Raw genomic sequence first — 14,472 nt, 5'->3', positions numbered from 1 at the left:
GTGCACAGGGGGGCTGTGTGAGGGGCTGGGGGGGATGCAGGGGGCGTGCGAGGGGCTGGGAGTGCACAGTGGGGTTGGGGGGATATAGGGGAGCTGTGTGAGGAATCTGAGGGGGTGCATTGGGGCTGGGAGGGTGCCGTGGGGCTGTGTGAGGGGCTGATGGGGACTAGGGGCTACAGGGGGCTGTGTGAGGGGCTCAGGGTGCACAAGGGGGCTGGGGGGTGCAGTGGGACTGAGGTGGTACGAGGCGGCAATGTGAGGGGCTAGGGGTGCTCAGTGGGGCTGTATAAGGGGCTGTTGCAGGGGGCTGAGGAGCTCAGGGTAAGCAATGAGGCTGTGTGAGGGGCTGGGGGTGTGCAGTGGGGACTGAGGTGTACCCAGAGCCTAGCCCTGGCCCGCCTCGCATTTGACAGCAGGCATCTCGTGTCTCTGGCAGCTCTTGACAGGTTGAGAGCTGGGGTTGTTCATTTTGGGGAAGAGAAGGCTGGAGACACCTTAGAGCAGCCTCGCAGTGCTGAAAGGGGCTCGAGGAAAGATGGAGACAGACTATTTAGCAAGGCCTGTTGTGGCAGAACAAGGAGTAATGGTTTTAAACCAAGGGAGGGGAGATTTAGACTGGATGTAAGGAAGAAATTTTTTATGCTGAGGGTGGTGAAACACTGGCACAGGTTGCCCAGTAAGTAGTAGATGATGTGGCTCTGATCAACCTGATGTGGTTAAGGATGTCCCTGCTCCTGCAAGGGGATTTGACTGGGTGACCTGTAAAGGCCCCTTCCAGACCAAAGCATTCTGTGATCTCCAGAGCAAGTCCCCGGGTGCTCTGGGGCTGCATCTGAAACTTCGTGGGTTAAGTTGTGGTCCTGGGGCCAACAGCTGACTCTGCTCTGGTTCTCACATGGTTACTTGATGCCTTGTCATCTTGATCAAGAAAACAAAACTGAAACACCTGATTTCTCCTACTCAGCTTCTTGAGTGCCATTTGCTCTCTGGAGGGCCTGTTGTTTTATTTCTTTTGGCTTGATGAGGAGCTTTTTGAACTTAGCTTTAGAGCTGACAGGTAGTGCAAAGATACGAAAGGCAGATGTGTCTGAGTTCATGGATATTTCTCTCTAAAGAAGATTGCTGAGGCCTTGGTTTTGCATGCTGGTGAAAAGAAAGGTATGAAATTTAGTTGCTTTGTTTGCTTTAATTCTTGATATTAACAGGCTGAGTTTTGGTGTTGTACTACCTTGCTGTGAAATAGGAGACTTCACCTGTGTATTCCTGAGCCTGTCTCCTGACTGGCTGCTGGTGAGAACTAGCAGGTAGTTATTTGTAGTGGTTTGCTTTTAAACCTTTCCATTTTGTTTTTGGAGGCCAGTGACCATGAGGTCTTGTCATCTCAATGGCAGCATTTTGGATTAATCAGCAGCCAGCCTGTTCTCTTAACAGTTGAAGTAACACTTCCAACTCCCCCGCTCTCCCTGAATGATGAGTGATCCAATCGCTCCGGCACCTAGACGGGCTGGCTTGCTGCTGCCACTTTGCTCTCTGTCAGGCTGCATTTTCCCTGCGTCGTTTGCCATAGAATTTTCTGGCTGTGTGTTTCTGGAGATAGAGCCCCGTGGCTTGTTTTATTTTTCACTCCATAATGAAAAATAAGATCCTTGCTGGGGGAGCTCAGCGACTGAGTATACGGGTAATGGGATATGGAGCTTTCCCGCTGCGTTGCCTGTAGCACCCAGATAGGATGCGGGAGACCTGGTTTTATGCCTCATTACCCTGCTGGCATTCACATCTTATCATTACCTCCCTATCAGTATCTCAGTTTCCCTTTCTTTAAAATGGGGTGAGAGCCCTTAGGTCTTTTTATAATTTTTTTTTAAGGTATGTGGGTAACAACTGTCAGCACTGATCATAGCCATTGTTTTTTTAAGACCTGTGTAGCAGTATGAGACCAACCAGGGTGTTGGTGTGGCCAGCAGGACCAGGGAAGGGATCGTCCCCCTGTACGTGGTGCATCTCAAATCCTGGGTTCTGTTTTGGGCCCCTCAGTACAAGAAAGACACTGAGGGGCTGGAGCACGTCCTGAGAAGGGAATAGAGCTGGAGAAGGGGCTGGAGCACAGGGGTTCTGGGAATAGCTGAGGGACCTGGGTCTGTTTTGTCTGGAGAAGAAGAGGCTGAGGGGAGACGTCATTGCTCTCTACACCTCCTGATAGGGAGTTGTGAGGTGGGTACTGGTCTCTTCTCCTAAGTAACAAGTGATATGATGAGAGGAAATGGCCTCAAGTCGTTCCAGGGGAGGGTCAGATTAGGTACTGAAAAAAATTCTTTTACTGAAAAAGTGGTGAAGCCCTGGCAGTGGCTGCCCAGGGCAGGGGGGAGCCTCCATTCCTGGAAGGGTTCAAAAAGCATGTAGACTTGGCACTTTGGGACATGGTTTAGTAGGCACGGAGGTGTTGAGCTGACAGTTGGACTTGATAATCTCACAGGTCTTTTCCAACCTTAATGATTCTGTGATTCTATCCTATGATTCTACTTTAGAAGTGTTCTCATAAGAGTTGCCTTATTATTCACCGTTAAATCTGGTCTGTGATAATAACATTTAAGACATGTAGTGCAAATGAGGAACCCCACAGCACGGGGACGTAGAGATCACCCCTAACAGCGACTGCCCGCTCAGCAAACTGTCTGCTGTGTTATTTAGTGGGTCCTGGAGGAGACAGCAGTCCAGCTCCTCTCAAGATTGGAAGTAAATTTGGAAGTTGAACTCTCCTTTCATCCCCACAGCTGGTTCCTGCTAGCGCAGCCCGCGGCAGCCTGGCCGAGCACCAGGCAGGAAGGCTGCGCTGCCAGCACACGTGCTGTGGAGATGGGCCAGCGCAGTCGAGGCAGCTCTTTTAATCAGCACTGGAATCAGCGTTGGAGTTGGATTTAATGTTGCAGTTTCTGTGGTAAGTCAGCGTGCTGAGGCTGAAGCAATGCGAGATCCTGCCTAGTGATGGCATTTAATATTAAGGAGCACAGATAGCATGATAAATTGGATTCAGTGGGAGGGGCCTGGCAAAAGGTTATAAATAACTTGTCAGATATGGGCATTTTCTATATAAACTTTCACAGTGGGCTTGTGAGTCTTATAATGGTTTCTGTCAAGTAGAAGAGTGAGAGCACATTATTTCTTTTTTAGATGCAATAGCCAATGCTTTTTAAAATCTTTTCCCAGTTCAGAACAATTGTGTGTGTGTTTATGGGCAAGTGGGTAACACCTGTGAGCTTAAAAAAGTGGAAAAGATGCATTAAAAATTAAAAAAAAAAATTGCCAGATGGCAAACTCCTAAAGTCAGCTAGCAAACACAGTACTGACCTTACCTAATTCAATGCATGGTCCAGTGGCATTCATTGTGTATGTATTCTTTTCCCCCTTTTCTTTTTTAACCCCAAGCTGGCTTATGCACTGAACTCCAGGCAAGAGAAGAAATTATCATGGGGATCAGCTCAGCTGTGAACCTACAGTGTATTCACTACTTGGAGTAACTATGTGTGCATATCCAGTCCCATCATAAATACGAAGTAGTCCAAGGTAGCTTATTTCTCGATGAAAACAGATTAAATCTCATTTACTCTGAGACCAAAGCATGCACATACGTGGACAAATATGACAGAGGAGCTAGGGAGGTATTAATGTGAAATTTAGTGCCATGCATGGTGACTTGTTTATATGTGCTTTTAGTAGCAATCTTGTTTTATTATATTATATACTGACAGGTAAACTAGCAGAGAAGCAGTACTTTATGGTGTGTATTTTCAGCCTGGGACAAAGGAGAGAGTTGCAATCTGAGCAGACTTCACAGAGATGCTGCCTGTCCACAGGTCGCTGGCAAATGGAGTGACATTTAACGAGAACAGAGCAGTCCTGCCTGGTCTGGTGGTCCTGCGCCTGCCATTCTCAAACAGCGTGTGGCCTGTGTGGCACCTTTAGCATCAATCTCGGCTACAGAAAATTAAGGTTAAACCTAGAATTACAGGGAGAATGAAGTATAAGTTTGCACAGGGTGTCTTAAGTCTTATGTTGTTATTGTATTTGGCTCTGCTCAGAAACACTGAACGTGTGTTTGAAAAGCAATGAGTTCATTTATTTAAAAATATGTTCTGAGGTTGATGGCATATAAACAGCCAGATGCAAGTGTTATAAATGGGTACCACTGGGAAAAGAGTAACTGGGTTTGCACTAAAGGGAAGCTTTTTCTCCACTGAGTCGAGTAAATTCTGCTGTTGCTCTTAGCCATAGATTACTATAGTGGCTCACAGAATGTGTTCTGATGGGGTGCTTGTTTTTGACAACCTTCATCTGAGAAGCTGGTAGTTCAGATGACAGCAACAAACTCAACAACATCCCTGTGACGCAGAAGCACTGCTTTTACTAATCCTTGGTAGTATGGGCTAGGAGATTTGCCCTATGCCTTGGGCTTAGTGGTGGGAGATACTGTTCAAAGAGACGTTGCTCTGTGTCTTGTTCTAGCTATGATGCCCCGTGCCTGTGGCTGCCATGCTAGGTTTCGTTGAGTAGAATAATGCAGGTCACATAAAGCATTTGTTCACTGTCTTATTTGTTACTCACCATAAATCGTTTGTTCAGTGACCTTGTTCTCTGAGCTCTGAAAGCCTCCCTTACTTGTGCAGTGGGCTTTGAAGATTTAACTTCAGTTACTTCTCTGAGGTCCTGTATTCACAAACCCCTCAGCAACAGCAGGCTGTAAATGCATTTTATATTCCATGGAGACTGCTCAGTGAAAGAAGCTATTACCTTGTCTGTTCAGAATGTACAGTAGCTTCATATAAGATGTGTGCAACGTAGGAAGTCCTGAGTACAGATGACCTCTTGGAGAACTGGGAGGATGTCTTACACAGTGGATTTCTCCTGTCTTTGCTGAGCCCTGATAGGACTTGCAGGGATTTGAGGGGAGGGAGTGAGAGGGAGCTGCCAAAGCACTGTAGCTTTTCTAGACTAGGTCAGAAGGGCAAGCAGTGTTAATGTGTTATGCTTTTAACTGTAGTGTGAACGTCTGTAAGCTGTAAATGCCTGAGAAATGAAAAACCAGAAGGTGCTCTCTACTGTTCCAACAAAGATTTAAGAGGTTTAGCTGCTCTTCAGAGATTCATAAGCAGCTACCACTAAGGCAGTGCATGATGAAGTGCAGGTAGGTAAAAATCACTTATCCAGAGATGCACAGCAAACTGGGACTCATCAGCATAGGGGAGAATTTCAGAGTGGAGATTCTGACAGAGTGTTACTGCAGGATATCGGTCATGGTTCAAGTTGATTTTTATTTCATAATAATCACTGAGCCTTTAAAGCAGGAAATATTTGGGAGTCAGAGGGCTGCGTCACATAAGTGAGGCAGGAACTAATGGAGAACAGCACGCTGCTGTTAATCAAGTTGCGTGAATAAACCCTTTGCAGAAGCCTGGGAACACAAGCAGAGACTGGAAGCTATCAGCCTGTAACCTGGACTACTGAGGAGCAGCTGTACTCCACGCAAAGGGCGATCAGCATAACTACCTGAGCCGCCTTCTAACAGGCACGTCTGATCTGTGTGTTGCTCTTTGCTGACTGCAGCGCCTTTGGAGCTGACTGAGCTCTCACTCTTACAGTCGTATCTCATTTTGCAGCCTTGGGAGGGATGTAGGCAGCATTGCAGTCCCTTAAGATAGGAGCTCTGGAGAGAGCTGTTTGAATCTTAATTCAAACCTTCCAGCATGTCTGCTTCCCGCTTGTTAAAATTATGTAGGGCTCATAGAAAGTCTCAGAGGAAGCGTTTGGGAGGTAAAGGAAATCTGAACAATTCAAATCCATGCCTTCTACCTCCCCAGTGAACGCCTTAGCCTGATGCAGCAGGCTGGGCTGGGTAAGGGCTGCTGTCTAGCAGGACCACAGTGCTCAGGGGAATAAGGAGCTCTGCCAGACCGTGCTGTTTCCCTCGAGGCATTCAGCTGGGAATGAGGAGCTTCTGTTCTAACAGTACCGTAGGGACCTGGGGGGCTCCTGTTTTAAACCAATTAATGTTTAGCATAAAACCAAAAAAGGTAAGCAGCCTTTATAGCTGGGACCTTGTTTGGCTTGAAGTCAGGCCAGCTTCCTATTGTAAGATTGTTTGCTGATTAGACAAGTCTGCTGTTAAGAATGTCTCCCATTTCACTGGGGCGTGCTTGGCTGGTGTATTTTAGTCCCTTGTTATCAGAGAGTAAGAAGCCAAGGATTTATGGCTGTGGAAAGCTTCCCACTCCTGGCTTGTGCATTCCAGAAATTGTCCAGGAGTCCATCATTCTAGACGGTGTAGCTTCAGTCGCTGTTGCATGGAAGGAAGAGTCTTAAAATGTGGTTGATTTTGCTGTGACTTTGTTTATGTATTTGAACAAAAGCAGATTGTTTAGATAGTTCTGGGTGCGCTGGTCTGCTGAACCTAGCACAAGCAGCAGCCTCATTAATGGAGAAAGGGAAAGGAGAATATTTCTGGGATAATATTTCATACAGAGCTTTTAACCCTTCCAGCTGGGACAAGACTCTGTGCAGGGACTTGCCTGCTCATAGTGAAACCAGAGGTTAGGACATGTCTCCATGCAAGCCTGTTTTGCTCCAAGAGCTCTGCCTCTGTCCTTGGCCTTGTGCTGCTGATCTGCTCAGAGGTAAATCAGTCCCATGGCGAGAGGTGCCCTGCCAGAAGCTTAGGTGCAGGTGTACAGAGGGGGAGCTGCAGCTGCCTGAAAAGCCACGGATTTACAGTTTAGGAGCCCAGAACCACAGGGAGCAAACAACAGTCTTTATGTTCTAAAATATTGGCTTGCAAACAATGCTCATCTTCATCTGTGAACTGATGAATTTACCCACCGCTGGGAGTCAGCGGGCTGGAAAGTGCCTTATGATTGCTCTTCCGAAAGGATAACTGAACCCTGTGCTGGAAGGCAGCTTGTCATGCCATGGTAGAGTGGGCTAGAAGCAGAATAGGGAAGAAACGCCACTGATGGCCTTTTGCTCCATTCCAGAATAAAAGTGGGAATGTCTCCATGCTGCAAAGCTCTCTAAATAGTGTGTAACTTAGAAGCTGTGCAAGAGGGTACATAAACCCAGTAGAGTGAGGTGTGGGAGTGTTCTCCCTCTCTTTAGCCATGTAGTCACAGGTGGGCTTGCATTTTGTCAATCTTCTTGTGTTATGATTGTGTGGCTGGTAATATCAAAATTCCTGAGCATTACTGCTGCAAGGAGAAAGGTCTGTGCATGTACATCTATGTGTATTCTTTTCAGATAACTAGTTGCTTCCTCTTTTACTTAACTAGCAGTTTTCCTGAAGGAGTCTTTGTGAGATGATGCACTTTTGCCAACATTCTTGTGCATCAAACAAGAGTGATCATTCCTTTTTAACAGGAGACAATCCAAAGTTCCAGCCAATCCATCAAAGCTCCTGCTGGGGGGTGGGGACCAGAATCTAGGAATTCTTCTTTGGACACAAGATATGGCCATGTCCAAATTACTGCACCTAGGGAATATTCACACAGTTCTGGGTGCCTCCATCTTTGACCACCAAGAAATGCTCTCAGTGGAATGATGTGCCAAGAACAGCCCGTCTTTGTCAGCTCTGGTATCAGCTGCAGGATCTAGGCAGGTGGAGAGACAGGTTAATGTGTGTCCTGTTTCTGTAAGCCCTGCACTGACAGCTGGTCAGTTCTGGCTGCAGGCATTCCTAGCCTCTGAATGGCAGGCCATAAATCAGAGCTGGCATTTAAAAGAAGAGTTGTAATGAAAGCTGAGAGATTTGAGGAGAATTGTTTTCCTGAGTCCCATCCCATTTTCACACGTGCGCATACAGACACTTGCCCTGTCCCTCAGAAACGTTTAACTAGGCTTCACCTCTCCGGGAAGATAGACTGCCTGGTAAATGAGATGTCATGGGCAGACACTGCCCCGGCATCAAGGTGATTATTTCCAGATTATTTGGAAAGACTTAGCACAAAGGCAGAAACCATAAATAACAAGGAGCGCTTTGGATATTTGGAAACAGCCCTCAGGAACTTCCCAGAGCAGGGCACAGATGCAGAAAGCAAGGGAACTCCATCTCCTAAAGGGTGTACTGCAGGACAAGTGGGTCCCCACAGCAGTCAGCAAGGGGAGTTCATTCTTTGTGGCTTCCCAGATCACTTTGGCAATGGAGGCTGCGACTGACTCCTATCTAGTCTGTGTGTAATTGTGTATAAGATGCCCCAGACTGGCTACCAGAGCAAGTCAGTGTAAAAGGTGTCTGTGAAATTCTGTTTGCAAAACACTACTGGGCTGTGGCTTATGAGTGGCAACTTATGGCACAGGACATTTGGCCCCAGGTACAGGTGGCTCCTGTCTTGCAGCAGGTGCTTGCCTACTGCATCCCTTAACTCTGCACGTTTGTTGGTGTATGAATGGTGTCATCTACACTGGTGTCATCTAAAAGATGAGCTTTGTTTTCACACAAATTGGGTGGAAGAGTTTGACTCTTCTCTCAAATTTGGACTCTGCTTGTACCCATTTGTTCTTGGAATACAAATATTAGCAAGAAGAATAACTTGAAGAATGAGGAGTTGTGCTGGGAGATGCCCCTTGATTGCCATGGCCATTGCACAGCGACCTCAGTCCTGTTCTCGCGGGTGGCTGTGGAGGCTCCTTTTGCTGTGTCTGCACAAGGCTTTCATAACAGCAAGCCAGTTATTTAATTTATCATCACTGTCTGCATTGCAGGAGGCAGTGCAGTCCCTCTCAGGCTGGTTTGACAGCCTGTCAGGCCTTCTTTCAACAGAAAGTCTGTCCAAAAAATTCCTGCTTCCCATGCTCAAGATCTTTCAGTATGAGAAGAAGAGGTGAGATAGGAGAAAAGTGAGAGAACGTGTGAGCAACTGTCAAGGCCATCAGCAGAACAGCAGTACTAGTGGGACATTGGTCTGTAGGCTTCGACATCCAGTTAAACTGAAAGTTCACAACTTTGAATTCCTCACCTGTCTAAAGATTGCAGTATATTAGGAGGAAATTTACAGTGATACAAGAATAAAAAACTTGCAGCCTTTGGAGACTTTCTTAAATGAAAATATGTTTCAAAGAGAAAAACCATTTGGTCCATCTGTGTCCCATTACTGAGCTGGGGATGTCATCTATTTTCGTTAGACAGGGCCTGAGTGTGTGGGTGGGGACAGAGGCCCAAGCAGCTGCCCTGGACACCAGGCTAAAAAGCACCATATGGAAAAGCCTAATGTATGTTAACAGGCATCAGAGACCAAAATTGAAAGAGTAATGGCCTATCCACATGCGGTAGCCTCAATGAGACAAACTCTCAGCACCAATCTGTCAGCTGCAATTTAGGGTCATTACAGTGCTGCTAAGCAGAGGCTAACAGACAAGTTAGAGTAATCTGACTTCAGCAAGAATAATTCTTCCAGCCGTGCTCCCTGGCTCAGTTTCCTCCTTGCTAACAGGCACCAAACAAAATATCTTCCTTTCCTCAGAGATTCTTCCTACCGGGCCTCAGGGGATCCCAGCCAAACATTTAGATTACATGCAATGATCTTTTAATTTGCAGGCTGCTCCGTGGCTCTGTATCACTCTTGCCACTTCAGATAAACACATGCTGTAACAAGACTGTTTCCCTTTCACCTGCCTCACGGAGACGTACCTGAAGTATGCTTGTCTGCTGCGGTTTTGATGTGAAAGATGAAGTCTGGTTCCCCTTCTTTAAAAAAACAAGGGCTTCATTCCGAACTTAGTGGTGGTTGCTGTACACTGCAGTCTGGTTCTGCAGGTAGGAAGGGGTTTGAGCTTTGTTTAAGAAAGGATATAACAGTGGAGGATTATATGGAAACTCCAGCAGGAGATGGATATGATTCTTACACTGAGGTTGCTTTTCAGTTCTCCCTTGACAAAGAATGGTTTTGGAGAGAGGCTACTGCTGAAGCGGATCCTCTTGCTGGAGACAGTGCTGGAGGAATGGCACAGGCAAAGAGCCTTTTCTAAGCTGGCAAATGACTTCCCAGGCCTTCCAGTCAACATGGCAGGTGTGCAACCCTAAACTACTCTCTCTAAACGAGATTGCTGTTCTGGAAGCTGAAAAGTCTCCTAATCACTTCACAAGGCCAAGCTGCTTGCTGAATGAGGCTATAGTAGGTTCACGGGAGGCTTTCATTAGCCTTACTCTCTTCACTGTAGGGAGTTCTTGATGGGCTCATCCTTGATTGATCTTTGTGTCCTCTACTACAGAGATTTGTCTCTCCCGGTTTGCCTTCCCTGCTTTGACTTCACGTTGGTCAAGAGATGCATGCCAAACATGTGTTATTCACCCATCCTCTTTCTTCCTCTTAGCTGTTTGGAGCCAGGCTTACCCAAGAAAAGTGTGTTGGCTGCGCCTGTAACGTGCACAGCATCTTTGCTTGGAAGAGAACACAGCACTGTGTTTTGTAGCTTTGGCTCTTGCTGTATCTGAATTGTAACCGCATTCTCTTCCCAGCACAAACAGCTGCTCCAGTGAAGTCACAGACTTGGAGCCAGCCCAGCCGACGTGCTGCAGCTACCAAGGATGTGAGCGGGAGCAAGGTGGTAGCTTTGTGAGCCAGTTCAATTTTTGAGAGCCAGGCTAATAGGTCTGGGGAGAGAGGCGAGGGGAAAAAAGATTGACCTACACAGTTCTTGTGCTGTCTTCCCCGTGGCAGTGGGAGTTTTTTTCCAGGAGAAGGCAGAGTAATGTGACCCGCATCTGTTACTTGTGTGCTGTCGTATTCTCCCCCCAAAGAGATGATCGTGGCAGGGGATTGCCCTGGAATTTGTGTACTCAGGTGTGTAAATACATACACAGACATCCATGCAGTGGGAGTTGTGGGCTGGCATACATGAAAATCACATGCTATTGGATTCTGCAGCTGTGTAGTTGAACAGAAGCTATACAGGTTTTAGCAGATTATCATTTTGAGTGTGCATACATACATTACGTATAAACTGTGTGTGCGTGGTCTCTAATTAATGCATGTGTGTGCACACACGCAGAGATACGTGTTCAGAGACATGAGCTTTGTGTCCTGAGCTTTGTGGTGCTCCTAAAGAGGTCGTATTTCACAGTGCGAGACCAGCCCCACACTGATGATGGTTACCCATGATTTTGAGAGTTATTAATGCCAGAGGAGCAAAGCTGTCAACCAGTATCTTTACCCCGGAATTTTTCTTGAACTCCCTAGACAATTTGACCTCAGATCCAAGTGCTTTCAAATGAGGATGACACTGTAGAGTTGCATTGGCTGTCCTTTGGGAGTCAGTGCAGGGTCAAGAGGGCAAGTCCTGTGATTTTTTTTGGCTGCTAGAGAAACGTATACCTGAGCACTCTGTAACAGCTGGAGTCCATCTTTGCAAACAGAACATAAACCAATCACGTAGCTGTAGACAGCGTGGGAAGGAGGAATGCATGCCTTCACAGAAGAAAGCATCTTGCCCCATTGCATGAGGTTTCTCTGCCTGCTATTTTTCCCCTGGCAAGATTATGGTTTTCCTGTTTCACAGCAGCCAAGCTCTTCCGCCTGCTTCACTCCATGCTCTGCTTGCTCCGTCTGTGTGCTTGTCTTTTGATGTCAGTCACGCTATTTGACTTGAAATGAGGAAACAGAACGCCTTTTCCTCTGCTGCATTTTCTTCCCCCAGTCCTCCGAGTCCCTCAGTGCTAGAGGATCGGATTTAGCCACGGAACAGCAAGCATCCAAGCAATCTCCCAGGGCTCTGCGGAGGCAGCTGGCATTTGAGAAATAAGGGGCAGTGGGAAGCAATGTCTTCAGGGATCACAGGAAGCAGTATTCTATTCAATTGCTCTCCTAGTTTGTGACGCAGGGATAGCCACTGCTATGTTAGATGACTGCACTGTCTCACCTTAGAAGCCAGGAAGGCCTGTATGTGCTTTTCCTCCATTCATTAAACAGCCTCTTCCTCTGGCGCTGTTCCTGTGTTTAGGATCTGGAGGCATGTTTAGGTGCTCACTGTCCTGTTGATTACACGTGAAACATCTGGACCTGACTGTGATCAGTCACTGCAGTACTTGTCATGGAATTGCTGTCAGGAGCTGCCTCTCAAAGGCTCAGAGATGGTTTTCTCCCCCAGCACAAGATGATTTTCTGAGGCAGTGTAGTTTTGCTTGTTGTGTTTGAGAGTAGAGTTGTCTAGCACTTTTTGATTAGGTGGATGTGAGGCCATATTGACTTGATTTTACAAGGCCTCAGAGTGTGTCACGTCTGAAGCTCTTTCTGTGGAAACACAGCTTTGGCAGAATTTACTTCAGGTAACATTTTTACAGTTTCAAAACTTGGAGTCGGAGGGAAATCTGCACCGAAGAGCTACCCTGGGACTTAGCCTGGATCTCATACAACTTTGAGAGCCCTGGCTACACAGCTGGTCTCCAGCTTTCTCAGCTTCTCAGTTGGTTCCTGCTGCTGTCTGGTTTTGCAGGGAAAGTGGAAATCAGTGGTACCAGCCTGAGGGGCATGGCGTTGGCTGAGCAGTTATGCTCGTGCTGATTTATTCATGTGTCTGGCTTAGCTGTCTGCACTTGCTGTTGCCACGGGAGGGATTTGAAACCTTTCCTTGGCAGACTTCAGTGTTGAGTAGTAAACACGTATTTTGAAAGACTGTGCAGGGTATGAGGGAGAGTATGGGCTCATATGAGCTCTCTCCAGTATCTCTGTCATTCTATATTCTTCCATTCCACAGAAGATTTTTATTTTCAAGGAGAGGTCCTTTCTCTGAACCTTCTTTCACACACGTTGGTGGTTCTCTTGGAAATGATTGCTTACCTTTGTGCTACCTCAGCCCTCAAGCACGCAAGGAGACAGGGCATGAGAAGACAGCTGGGCCAGCTTCTCAGGAGGCATCTGTCACTTCAGATAACACACAGGCTTCCTAAAGTGGATCAGTAACTCAGCAAGTTACAGAGAGCTGGAAATGGCAGTGATATGGATGAAGTCCACTCAGCCTTCAGGCTGGCTTAGTCCTGCATAGGCAAAAGGGAAATCGTGGGCGGGAGGAGCATCTGTGGAGCCTGAGGTCAGTCATCACAGCGCTCTCCAGACACTGCAGCACCTGGCTGGCTGATGCCCAGTGGTCTTTTGGAGGTGGAAGGTTTCTGGGCAAGGAAACGGGGACAACATTTTTGGTGTTGTTCACATCAGGTGCTAAAGGCCGGAATCACAGCAGCCTTGTCTTTTGAAAGAATGTGACAGAGGAAAGCCAATATGTGCATCAAGCATTCACTTTCTCAGTCTCCAGGATTATAGTTTATTAAGTCAGCTTTTTTATTGCAGTGCTAGGTGGCAACCAGCAGCTTCCGGGGCCTCATCAAATTCTGGGTCTGTGAGAAACTTCTTAGACCTAATGTCAGAATTGACTCTCCATGCCCTGCTACTGAACTGCACAGGAAGCCTGATGTGGGATGCTTCTGGAAGTATTTACGTCTGTGGGAATTGGGCACCAGCTCAGTTAGGCAGAGGCTGATTTTTTTGCAGAATTTTCTTTCTCTTCCCTCATTTCCAGCCAGTATAAAATCCATGTCTTGCATGTGTCGATAGAACACAGTAGCTCATGGGCCTTGGGAAAAGCTAGTCCCCTCTGGGTTCTCATCTGCTAACCATGCTTGTAGGTATCGCTGCGACACAATTGATTATTACTGCTGCTGGTTTCTCCTCCACTTTTATTAAATGGTATTTTCTGTTTGCAGTCTGCAAAATGGCTTTAGTTTTGTTCCTGCTTCCCTGCCAGCACCAACTTCACTGCCTGGGGTAATGATATTTTGGCTGTTCGAAAATGAGTATGAAAAGATGTCCATTTAATTATAGGATATCTCAGTATAAATTCCCCTCATGGGCAGTGCGGTAGTCTGTTCCCTGCTGCAGATCAGTTTTCCTCCTCTCTGTTCTTGTCAGGGAAGCGATGGGACCCAGGTTTGACATTAGCATATCTGGCTTTCCACCCTCTATAAAAGTAGGCCTATCTCCATAAGCCCTGAAACAGGAGTTTTGTGGGACATGTAGATGTGCACTTGGAAAGAAGCAGTCTGCAAGCAGTAGAATTAGGATAGCTTTATGTCCGATAGCGTTGGCACTTCCAGCTGAATCCCTTGGAGCCATATAGTCACGTGAAATCCCTGTGTGGATCCATGAATATTTAAAAGAAATGTGTTTCTCAGTTTTGGGGTTTTTTTTATCTCAAAGAATCCCCAGTAACAGGAATTCACTGTTTGATCCATCCACCTATCTCCACTGCACGAATATCCTTGGAACTGCTTCTCACCTGCCATGTTTGGTAGGAATTGGCTGTTGGGCTTTTAAAGTTACTGAGCTAGGTTACATAGGCAAAGAGGAATTCTGTATTTTTTCTGTTGCAAGGCAAGTTCAAAAGACATAATTTATTAAGTTTGCTATTTTACCTTATTGGTATTCCAGGATGGATGTGATAAAA

The sequence above is a fragment of the Phaenicophaeus curvirostris genome, chromosome 22 (assembly GCF_032191515.1).
Source record: "Phaenicophaeus curvirostris isolate KB17595 chromosome 22, BPBGC_Pcur_1.0, whole genome shotgun sequence".
NCBI lineage: Eukaryota > Metazoa > Chordata > Aves > Cuculiformes > Cuculidae > Phaenicophaeus > Phaenicophaeus curvirostris.
The sequence above is the reverse complement of the archived record's forward strand: the minus strand, read 5'-3'. Positions refer to the sequence as shown.